The sequence below is a fragment of the Pristiophorus japonicus genome, unplaced genomic scaffold (genome assembly GCF_044704955.1).
Source record: "Pristiophorus japonicus isolate sPriJap1 unplaced genomic scaffold, sPriJap1.hap1 HAP1_SCAFFOLD_61, whole genome shotgun sequence".
In the NCBI taxonomy this organism is placed as follows: Eukaryota; Metazoa; Chordata; class Chondrichthyes; family Pristiophoridae; genus Pristiophorus; species Pristiophorus japonicus.
Window position 1 is genome coordinate 3,953,524 of NW_027254520.1, and position 12,606 is coordinate 3,966,129.

General features: G+C 42.3%; 3 non-coding genes across 3 annotated transcripts; all 3 read left to right on the plus strand.

The window, feature by feature from the left end:
* Window positions 1–88, plus strand: trnap-ugg (transfer RNA proline (anticodon UGG)). The gene is given in 2 exon segments: window positions 1–36; window positions 53–88. It is a non-coding gene; the product is annotated as a tRNA-Pro (tRNA).
* A 6,175-nt stretch (window positions 89–6,263) lies between these two features.
* On the plus strand, window positions 6,264–6,351 carry trnap-ugg (transfer RNA proline (anticodon UGG)). Its single transcript is given in 2 exon segments — window positions 6,264–6,299; window positions 6,316–6,351. It is a non-coding gene; the product is annotated as a tRNA-Pro (tRNA).
* Window positions 6,352–9,395: 3,044 nt separating this feature from the next.
* trnap-ugg (transfer RNA proline (anticodon UGG)) lies at window positions 9,396–9,483 on the plus strand. The gene is given in 2 exon segments: window positions 9,396–9,431; window positions 9,448–9,483. It is a non-coding gene; the product is annotated as a tRNA-Pro (tRNA).
* The last annotated feature ends 3,123 nt before the right edge of the window (window positions 9,484–12,606 follow it).

Below are 12,606 nucleotides of genomic sequence, written 5' to 3' on the forward strand. Positions count from 1 at the left end.
GGCTCGTTGGTCTAGGGGTATGATTCTCGCTTTGGGATCATAATAATTGAAATGCGAGAGGTCCCGGGTTCAAATCCCGGACGAGCCCTGCCAACTTTTAGTCAAAAAACGACTTCTCAGCCGGTCGACATGTGAGAAAACTGACATGTTTCAAATTAAAACGTGTGATTGCACTCCGTTGTTCACACAGCGTCTAAAAATCCTGGAGATTCACAGGAGCAAAGTGAAACTCACCGAACTGAGTCAAGTTCATGTCTCTCAGATGTACTCGGCTCTGCGTCTCATTGGACAACGTCAACCCCGGTTTGATTCCGGCAAATACTTGATCAGTGTATCTTCCTTTCTGCCCGCATGAGCTCACCTCCAAAGGGATAAGCATACATTCAACGTCAATCTCAAATTCAACTTGAAACAGACTCTGCCCTGAATATGATTGCGTCCTGTTTCTCTCGCGCTGAAAAGATGTGAGAAGCTGGCTTTGGATTTAGTCCCTTGGCTACCGAATTTAAATCATGCAGGAAATCAATCCGGGGTGGCCAAGCTGCCTGGTCTGATTAAAAGGCGTTCAAACCCTACATTCCAGGCATGTTATAGTGTTCTCGCCTCAACATTCGGTTCAACGTATCGGATCATAAGCACCGCTCCCATTGTCTGCTAATGGTTCTGCTGTTCACACTAACACCTCCTCTGGTCCATCCTTTGTTACTTTATTGCCCGCTTACCACCCACTTTGCCTTTTCGCATTGTTCCATTTATTATTCAATCACTCCTACGCTCCACTGTATCACAAGCATTCCCTTTTGTCCTTCCTCGCTGCCTATTTTTTTCCAGGCGCTATTTTCGTGGAAAAATCTGTAAACTTTACATTTTTCTTAAAAGATCGGAATGATCATCTGACTGAACGTGAGCCCGGGAAATTCATCCACAGAATGTTCACGGCCTGCTGAGTTTTACAGAATGCTTTGTTTTTGTTCATTGTGTTTCTGTATCCCTTTTAAGGTGATGTGCTGGTCTGCCCGAGGTCATTCTCTGTCTCTCCAAAATGGTGTGCTATCAGTATCGGATCATTATCTATCTGTTTAAAAGGAATGTGCTGTCGGTCCCGGATTTCAAATTTCAAATTTCAAAAACTGCCTTTGGAGGGTGCAGAATTTTTAGTTTGTTGGAGTGTTTGTGTAAGTGAGAGAGTGCGTGGAAACGTTCTGCGCGATCTTACTGTGCATTTCATGTCATGGGAGGAAAAATGCATTACATGCAACTTGAAGCCACACTGATTTGATTCAACACGCATTCGGGGACTGCCTGACAGGAGAAGAATCTGCCGTGGGATTTTGCTATTCCACATGTGAAAGAAGGCAAATTATATAAGTTAGAAACATAGCGATTTTAGCGAGAGCTTGCGGATGGGCTGTGTGACATGATGAGCTCCTTCCCCCTTATTTTCAAATACAAATCAAATCAAGACAAGACAAGACATGACTGACTGACTGACTTTGTTTATATAAATATATGTATCAATATTTATATATGCATATATTTACATACATTCCCTACTTTTTAACTTTGACAATAAATGTGCTTTTCTGTTCTGCCTGCATTGGCTCTATTACATTTGACCTCTTTCACAGCACACGCAGCTTCTGTCTGATCCTGCAGAAAAGCAATCGCGACTTTAAAAGATGGCCTTTGTTGCCCACATCTTCCCTTGTGGCTTGTCTTACACCATGGGCTTACTGTGTTTGGGTATTTACTGACTGCACACCCTGATTTGCAGTGGATTTCATGCAGTCGCACAGACTTCGTTCAATCAACAATATATAGATTAAGAAACAATTTTGTATTTATTTCAATCAAATCAAATTCAATTTTTTGCAATAAAATTGTAAATTTATTTATTTTCTTATTGTGATAAATATATATATGTTTTAAATTGTCTGTTTGTCTGGGTTGGTTTTATTTCCCTCCCTCTTTCCTGCTTGTCTATCACCTGTGGCTTCAACAACCGTCCCAGTCCCGCGTGCTCATGAGAACCGCGCTCAATCACGCACAACACAATTGCATTCAGGAATGATGGAAATCCCACTTTATTCTTCTGAAAGGCAACTGCTGTCCGTGAACGGCAATTCTACAGCTGTGTAAGACGGATGTGCTTCCTGTCCAGGATCATTCGGTGTCTGTTTCAACGGGATGGTTGTCAGTTCCGGTTCATCAATTGCCCCTTTAAAACGTATTTTCTCATTATCCGGATCATCCTGTACAATTAAAAAAGGGTGTGATTATCAGCTGTGAGAACCGAATTGTTAAACGTTTGTGTTTCAAGCTACATTGACTTTGCCTGTGTCCGTGTACATCCATATCGCAGCGCATCTGTTCATTACTCAAAATATGCTCATATTTTCCGATATCCACTCCTTGATGCAACCCTTGTCCCAAATTTGCTCTCAATATAAAAAACAACAAATTAAGTACCGCCGATAGCGGCCGCGTGGCCTAAAGGATAAGGTGTCTGACTTCGATTGTAACTGTGATCTTATGAGAAGATTGCAGGTTCTAGTCCTGCAGCGGTCAGCTATCGCGCCGCGTGAAATTTTATATTCTTTGTTTTGATTCTGCCTCAAAACCAACCATCTCGGACAGTCACTCACCTGAAGTAAAGGAAGGCTGTGTGCTTTAAGAAGCTAATGGTACATTTTCATCACTGTCGATCTGGTTGCACGGGCAAAACAAGCGGTGAAGTAGACTTTCGTGCACATTATCTCTGTTTGAAAGCAAAAAGTAGGGGATGGATGTCTGACTTTGCAGTAAATAGGAGACAAGGTGACTGACAGGTTGAGGCAATGGACTGCTGATCCCGTATGCCCCCAGCTTCGTCGTTATTGTGTTAAACATTTTCCCCAAGTTTTTTTATTCAATCACATTTATCCTCATTGCCAAATTCACCTTTTACTGAAAAGGATGCAGCTCGTTGGTGAAGTAATGTCACAAAAAATAATCACTTCATCAAAGGGAAAACACGAGCAGGACGATGGAAAGGGGGACTCATGAGATCGGTCTCTGAGAGTCAGCACAGGCACGATGGGCCGAATAGCAAACTAACGTCAGAAACTGAGAGCTACGTCCTTCACTGTCGGCGACTCGTTGGTCTAGGGGTATGATTCTCGCTTTGGGATCATAATAATTGAAATGCGAGAGGTCCCGGGTTCAAATCGCGGACGAGCCCTGCCAACTTTTGGTCAAAAAACGACTTCTCAGCCGGTCGACATGTGAGAAAACTGACATGTTTCAAATTAAAACGTGTGATTGCACTCCGTTGTTCACACAGCGTCTAAAAATCCTGGAGATTCACAGGAGCAAAGTGAAACTCACCGAACTGAGTAAAGTTCATGTCTCTCAGATCTACTCGGCTCTGCGTCTCATTGGACAACGTCAACCCCGGTTTGATTCCGGCAAATACTTGATCAGTCTATCTTCCTTTCTGCACGCATGAGCTCACCTCCAAAGGGATAAGCATACATTCAACGTCAATCTCAAATTCAACTTGAAACAGACTCTGCCCTGAATATGATTGCGTCCTGTTTCTCTCGCGCTGAAAAGATGTGAGAAGCTGGCTTTGGATTTGGTCCCTTGGCTGCCGAATTTAAATCATGCAGGAAATCAATCCGGGGTGGCCAAGCTGCCTGGTCTGATTAAAAGGCGTTCAAACCCTACATTCCAGGCATGTTATAGTGTTCTGGCCTCAACATTCGGTTCAACGTATCGGATCATAAGCACCGCTCCCATTGTCTGCTAATGGTTCTGCTGTTCACACTAACACCTCCTCTGGTCCATCCTTTGTTACTTTATTGCCCGCTTACCACCCACTTTGCCTTTTCGCATTGTGCCATCTATTATTCAATCACTCCTACGCTCCACTGTATCACAAATATTCCCTTTTGTCCTTCCTCGCTGCCTATTTTTTTCCAGGCGCTATTTTCGTGGAAAAATCTGTAAACTTTACATTTTTCTTAAAAGATCGGAATGATCATCTGACTGAACGTGAGCCCTGGAAATTCATCCACAGAATGTTCACGGCCTGCTGAGTTTTACAGAATGCTTTGTTTTTGTTCATTGTGTTTCTGTATCCCTTTTAAGGTGATGTGCTGGTCTGCCCGGGGTCATTCTCTGTCTCTCCAAAATGGTGTGCTATCAGTATCGGATCATTATCTATCTGTTTAAAAGGAATGTGCTGTCGGTCCCGGATTTCAAATTTCAAATTTCAAAAACTGCCTTTGGAGGGTGCAGAATTTTTAGTTTGTTGGAGTGTTTGTGTAAGTGAGAGAGTGCGTGGAAACGTTCTGCGCGATCTTACTGTGCATTTCATGTCATGGGAGGAAAAATGCATTACATGCAACTTGAAGCCACACTGATTTGATTCAACACGCATTCGGGGACTGCCTGACAGGAGAAGAATCTGCTGTGGGATTTTGCTATTCCACATGTGAAAGAAGGCAAATTATATAAGTTAGAAACATAGCGATTTTAGCGAGAGCTTGCGGATGGGCTGTGTGACATGATGAGCTCCTTCCCCCTTATTTTCAAATACAAATCAAATCAAGACAAGACAAGACATGACTGACTGACCGACTTTGTTTATATAAATATATGTATCAATATTTATATATGCATATATTTACATACATTCCCTACTTTTTAACTTTGACAATAAATGTGCTTTTCTGTTCTGCCTGCATTGGCTCTATTACATTTGACCTCTTTCACAGCACACGCAGCTTCTGTCTGATCCTGCAGAAAAGCAATCGCGACTTTAAAAGATGGCCTTTGTTGCCCACATCTTCCCTTGTGACTTGTCTTACACCATGGGCTTACTGTGTTTGGGTATTTACTGACTGCACACCCTGATTTGCAGTGGATTTCATGCAGTCGCACAGAGTTCGTTCAATCAAAAATATATAGATTAAGAAACAATTTTGTATTTATTTCAATCAAATCAAATTCAATTTTTTGCAATAAAATTGTAAATTTATTTATTTTCTTATTGTGATAAATATATATATGTTTTAAATTGTCTGTTTGTCTGGGTTGGTTTTATTTCCCTCCCTCTTTCCTGCTTGTCTATCACCTGTGGCTTCAACAACCGTCCCAGTCCCGCGTGCTCATGAGAACCGCGCTCAATCACGCACAACACAATTGCATTCAGGAATGATGGAAATCCCACTTTATTCTTCTGAAAGGCAACTGCTGTCCGTGAACGGCAATTCTACAGCTGTGTAAGACGGATGTGCTTCCTGTCCAGGATCATTCGGTGTCTGTTTCAACGGGATGGTTGTCAGTTCCGGTTCATCAATTACCCCTTTAAAACGTATTTTCTCATTATCCGGATCATCCTGTACAATTAAAAAGAGTGTGATTATCAGCTGTGAGAACCGAATTGTTAAACGTTTGTGTTTCAAGCTACATTGACTTTGCCTGTGTCCGTCTACATCCATATCGCAGCGCATCTGTTCATTACTCAAAATATGCTCATGTTTTCCGATATCCACTCCTTGATGCAACCCTTGTCCCAAATTTGCTCTCAATATAAAAAACAACAAATTAAGTACCGCCGATAGCGGCCGCGTGGCCTAAAGGATAAGGTGTCTGACTTCGATTGTAACTGTGATCTTATGAGAAGATTGCAGGTTCTAGTCCTGCAGCGGTCAGCTATCGCGCCGCGTGAAATTTTATATTCTTTGTTTTGATTCTGCCTCAAAACCAACCATCTCGGACAGTCACTCACCTGAAGTAAAGGAAGGCTGTGTGCTTTAAGAAGCTAATGGTACATTTTCATCACTGTCGATCTGGTTGCACGGGCAAAACAAGCGGTGAAGTAGACTTTCGTGCACATTATCTCTGTTTGAAAGCAAAAAGTAGGGGATGGATGTCTGACTTTGCAGTAAATAGGAGACAAGGTGACTGACAGGTTGAGGCAATGGACTGCTGATCCCGTATGCCCCCAGCTTCGTCGTTATTGTGTTAAATATTTTCCCCTAGTTTTTTTATTCAATCACATTTATCCTCATTGCCAAATTCACCTTTTACTGAAAAGGATGCAGCTCGTTGGTGAAGTAATGTCACAAAAAATAATCACTTCATCAAAGGGAAAACACGAGCAGGACGATGGAAAGGGGGACTCATGAGATCGGTCTCTGAGAGTCAGCACAGGCACGATGGGCCGAATAGCAAACTAACGTCAGAAACTGAGAGCTACGTCCTTCACTGTCGGCGGCTCGTTGGTCTAGGGGTATGATTCTCGCTTTGGGATCATGATAATTGAAATGCGCGAGGTCCCGGGTTCAAATCCCGGACGAGCCCTGCCAACTTTTAGTCAAAAAACGACTTCTCAGCCGGTCGACATGTGAGAAAACTGACATGTTTCAAATTAAAACGTGTGATTGCACTCCGTTGTTCACACAGCGTCTAAAAATCCTGGAGATTCACAGGAGCAAAGTGAAACTCACCGAACTGAGTAAAGTTCATTTCTCTCAGATGTACTCGGCTCTGCGTCTCATTGGACAACGTCAACCCCGGTTTGATTCCGGCAAATACTTGATCAGTGTATCTTCCTTTCTGCACGCATGAGCTCACCTCCAAAGGGATAAGCATACATTCAACGTCAATCTCAAATTCAACTTGAAACAGACTCTGCCCTGAATATGATTGCGTCCTGTTTCTCTCGCGCTGAAAAGATGTGAGAAGCTGGCTTTGGATTTGGTCCCTTGGCTGCCGAATTTAAATCATGCAGGAAATCAATCCGGGGTGGCCAAGCTGCCTGGTCTGATTAAAAGGCGTTCAAACCCTACATTCCAGGCATGTTATAGTGTTCTGGCCTCAACATTCAGTTCACCGTATCGGATCATAAGCACCGCTCCCATTGTCTGCTAATGGTTCTGCTGTTCACACTAACACCTCCTCTGGTCCATCCTTTGTTACTTTATTGCCCGCTTACCACCCACTTTGCCTTTTCGCATTGTGCCATTTATTATTCAATCACTCCTACGCTCCACTGTATCACAAACATTCCCTTTTGTCCTTCCTCGCTGCCTATTTTTTTCCAGGCGCTATTTTCGTGGAAAAATCTGTAAACTTTACATTTTTCTTAAAAGATCGGAATGATCATCTGACTGAACGTGAGCCCGGGAAATTCATCCACAGAATGTTCACGGCCTGCTGAGTTTTACAGAATGCTTTGTTTTTGTTCATTGTGTTTCTGTATCCCTTTTAAGGTGATGTGCTGGTCTGCCCGGGGTCATTCTCTGTCTCTCCAAAATGGTGTGCTATCAGTATCGGATCATTATCTATCTGTTTAAAAGGAATGTGCTGTCGGTCCCGGATTTCAAATTTCAAATTTCAAAAACTGCCTTTGGAGGGTGCAGAATTTTTAGTTTGTTGGAGTGTTTGTGTAAGTGAGAGAGTGCGTGGAAACGTTCTGCGCGATCTTACTGTGCATTTTTTGTCATGGGAGGAAAAATGCATTACATGCAACTTGAAGCCACACTGATTTGATTCAACACGCATTCGGGGACTGCCTGACAGGAGAAGAATCTGCCGTGGGATTTTGCTATTCCACATGTGAAAGAAGGCAAATTATATAAGTTAGAAACATAGCGATTTTAGCGAGAGCTTGCGGATGGGCTGTGTGACATGATGAGCTCCTTCCCCCTTATTTTCAAATACAAATCAAATCAAGACAAGACAAGACATGACTGACTGACTGGCTTTGTTTATATAAATATATGTATCAATATTTATATATGCATATATTTACATACATTCCCTACTTTTTAACTTTCACAATAAATGTGCTTTTTCTGTTCTGCCTGCATTGGCTCTATTACATTTGACCTATTTCACAGCACACGCAGCTTCACTCTGATTCTGCAGAAAAGCACTCACGACTTTAAAAGATGGCCTTTGTTGCCCACATCTTCCCTTGTGACTTGTCTTACACCATGGGCTTACTGTGTTTGGGTATTTACTGACTGCACACCCTGATTTGCAGTGGATTTCATGCAGTCGCACAGAGTTCGTTCAATCAAAAATATATAGATTAAGAAACAATTTTGTATTTATTTCAATCAAATCAAATTCAATTTTTTGCAATAAAATTGTAAATTTATTTATTTTCTTATTGTGATAAATATATATATGTTTTAAATTGTCTGTTTGTCTGGGTTGGTTTTATTTCCCTCCCTCTTTCCTGCTTGTCTATCACCTGTGGCTTCAACAACCGTCCCAGTCCCGCGTGCTCATGAGAACCGCGCTCAATCACGCACAACACAATTGCATTCAGGAATGATGGAAATCCCACTTTATTCTTCTGAAAGGCAACTGCTGTCCGTGAACGGCAATTCTACAGCTGTGTAAGACGGATGTGCTTCCTGTCCAGGATCATTCGGTGTCTGTTTCAACGGGATGGTTGTCAGTTCCGGTTCATCAATTACCCCTTTAAAACGTATTTTCTCATTATCCGGATCATCCTGTACAATTAAAAAGAGTGTGATTATCAGCTGTGAGAACCGAATTGTTAAACGTTTGTGTTTCAAGCTACATTGACTTTGCCTGTGTCCGTCTACATCCATATCGCAGCGCATCTGTTCATTACTCAAAATATGCTCATGTTTTCCGATATCCACTCCTTGATGCAACCCTTGTCCCAAATTTGCTCTCAATATAAAAAACAACAAATTAAGTACCGCCGATAGCGGCCGCGTGGCCTAAAGGATAAGGTGTCTGACTTCGATTGTAACTGTGATCTTATGAGAAGATTGCAGGTTCTAGTCCTGCAGCGGTCAGCTATCGCGCCGCGTGAAATTTTATATTCTTTGTTTTGATTCTGCCTCAAAACCAACCATCTCGGACAGTCACTCACCTGAAGTAAAGGAAGGCTGTGTGCTTTAAGAAGCTAATGGTAAATTTTCATCACTGTCGATCTGGTTGCACGGGCAAAACAAGCGGTGAAGTAGACTTTCGTGCACATTATCTCTGTTTGAAAGCAAAAAGTAGGGGATGGATGTCTGACTTTGCAGTAAATAGGAGACAAGGTGACTGACAGGTTGAGGCAATGGACTGCTGATCCCGTATGCCCCCAGCTTCGTCGTTATTGTGTTAAATATTTTCCCCTAGTTTTTTTATTCAATCACATTTATCCTCATTGCCAAATTCACCTTTTACTGAAAAGGATGCAGCTCGTTGGTGAAGTAATGTCACAAAAAATAATCACTTCATCAAAGGGAAAACACGAGCAGGACGATGGAAAGGGGGACTCATGAGATCGGTCTCTGAGAGTCAGCACAGGCACGATGGGCCGAATAGCAAACTAACGTCAGAAACTGAGAGCTACGTCCTTCACTGTCGGCGGCTCGTTGGTCTAGGGGTATGATTCTCGCTTTGGGATCATGATAATTGAAATGCGCGAGGTCCCGGGTTCAAATCCCGGACGAGCCCTGCCAACTTTTAGTCAAAAAACGACTTCTCAGCCGGTCGACATGTGAGAAAACTGACATGTTTCAAATTAAAACGTGTGATTGCACTCCGTTGTTCACACAGCGTCTAAAAATCCTGGAGATTCACAGGAGCAAAGTGAAACTCACCGAACTGAGTAAAGTTCATTTCTCTCAGATGTACTCGGCTCTGCGTCTCATTGGACAACGTCAACCCCGGTTTGATTCCGGCAAATACTTGATCAGTGTATCTTCCTTTCTGCACGCATGAGCTCACCTCCAAAGGGATAAGCATACATTCAACGTCAATCTCAAATTCAACTTGAAACAGACTCTGCCCTGAATATGATTGCGTCCTGTTTCTCTCGCGCTGAAAAGATGTGAGAAGCTGGCTTTGGATTTGGTCCCTTGGCTGCCGAATTTAAATCATGCAGGAAATCAATCCGGGGTGGCCAAGCTGCCTGGTCTGATTAAAAGGCGTTCAAACCCTACATTCCAGGCATGTTATAGTGTTCTGGCCTCAACATTCAGTTCACCGTATCGGATCATAAGCACCGCTCCCATTGTCTGCTAATGGTTCTGCTGTTCACACTAACACCTCCTCTGGTCCATCCTTTGTTACTTTATTGCCCGCTTACCACCCACTTTGCCTTTTCGCATTGTGCCATTTATTATTCAATCACTCCTACGCTCCACTGTATCACAAACATTCCCTTTTGTCCTTCCTCGCTGCCTATTTTTTTCCAGGCGCTATTTTCGTGGAAAAATCTGTAAACTTTACATTTTTCTTAAAAGATCGGAATGATCATCTGACTGAACGTGAGCCCGGGAAATTCATCCACAGAATGTTCACGGCCTGCTGAGTTTTACAGAATGCTTTGTTTTTGTTCATTGTGTTTCTGTATCCCTTTTAAGGTGATGTGCTGGTCTGCCCGGGGTCATTCTCTGTCTCTCCAAAATGGTGTGCTATCAGTATCGGATCATTATCTATCTGTTTAAAAGGAATGTGCTGTCGGTCCCGGATTTCAAATTTCAAATTTCAAAAACTGCCTTTGGAGGGTGCAGAATTTTTAGTTTGTTGGAGTGTTTGTGTAAGTGAGAGAGTGCGTGGAAACGTTCTGCGCGATCTTACTGTGCATTTTTTGTCATGGGAGGAAAAATGCATTACATGCAACTTGAAGCCACACTGATTTGATTCAACACGCATTCGGGGACTGCCTGACAGGAGAAGAATCTGCCGTGGGATTTTGCTATTCCACATGTGAAAGAAGGCAAATTATATAAGTTAGAAACATAGCGATTTTAGCGAGAGCTTGCGGATGGGCTGTGTGACATGATGAGCTCCTTCCCCCTTATTTTCAAATACAAATCAAATCAAGACAAGACAAGACATGACTGACTGACTGGCTTTGTTTATATAAATATATGTATCAATATTTATATATGCATATATTTACATACATTCCCTACTTTTTAACTTTCACAATAAATGTGCTTTTTCTGTTCTGCCTGCATTGGCTCTATTACATTTGACCTATTTCACAGCACACGCAGCTTCACTCTGATTCTGCAGAAAAGCACTCACGACTTTAAAAGATGGGCTTTGTTGCCCACATCTTCCCTCGTGGCTTGTCTTACACCATGGGCTTACTGTGTTTGGGTATTTACTGACTGCACACCCTGATTTGCAGTGGATTTCATGCAGTCGCACAGACTTCGTTCAATCAAAAATATATAGATTAAGAAACAATTTTTTATTTATTTCAATCAAATCAAATTCAATTTTTTGCAATAAAATTGTAAATTTATTTATTTTCTTATTATGATAAATATATATATATGTTTTAAATTGTCTGTTTGTCTGGGTTGGTTTTATTTCCCTCCCTATTTCCTGCTTGTCTATCACCTGTGGCTTCAACAACCGTTCCAGTCCCGCGTGCTTATGAGAACCGCGCTCAATCACGCACAACACAATTGCATTCAGGAATGATGGAAATCCCACTTTATTCTTCTGAAAGGCAACTGCTGTCCGTGAACGGCAATTCTACAGCTGTGTAAGAGGGATGTGCTTCCTGTCCAGGATCATTCGGTGTCTGTTTCAACGGGATGTTGTCAGTTCCGGTTCATCAATTGCCCCTTTAAAACGTATTTTCTCATTATCCGGATCATCCTGTACAATTAAAAAGGAGTGTGATTATCAGCTGTGAGAACCGAATTGTTAAACTTTTGTGTTTCAAGCTACATTGACTTTGCCTGTGTCCGTGTACATCCATATCGCAGCGCATCTGTTCATTACTCAAAATATGCTCATGTTTTCCGATATCCACTCCTTGATGCAACCCTTGTCCCAAATTTGCTCTCAATATAAAAAACAACAAATTAAGTACCGCCGATAGCGGCCGCGTGGCCTAAAGGATAAGGTGTCTGACTTCGATTGTAACTGTGATCTTATGAGAAGATTGCAGGTTCTAGTCCTGCAGCGGTCAGCTTTCGCGCCGCGTGAAATTTTATATTCTTTGTTTTGATTCTGCCTCAAAACCAACCATCTCGGACAGTCACTCACCTGAAGTAAAGGAAAGCTGTGTGCTTTAAGAAGCTAATGGTACATTTTCATCACTGTCGATCTGGTTGCACGGGCAAAACAAGCGGTGAAGTAGACTTTCGTGCACATTATCTCTGTTTGAAAGCAAAAAGTAGGGGATGGATGTCTGACTTTGCAGTAAATCGGAGACAAGGTGACTGACAGGTTGAGGCAATGGACTGCTGATCCAGTATGCCCCCAGCTTCGTTGTTATTGTGTTAAACATTTTCCCCTAGTTTTTTTATTCAATCACATTTATCCTCATTGCCAAATTCACCTTTTACTGAAAAGGATGCAACTCGTTGGTGAAGTAATGTCACAAAAAATAATCACTTCATCAAAGGGAAAACATTAGCAGGACGATGGAGAGGGGGACTCATGAGATCGGTCTCTGAGAGTCAGCACAGGCACGATGGGCCGAATAGCAAACTAACGTCAGCAACTGAGAGCTACGTTTCTCACTGTCGGTGGCTCGTTGGTCTAGGGGTATGATTCTCGCTTTGGGATTATAATAATTGTAAATGCGAGAGGTCCCGAGTTCAAATC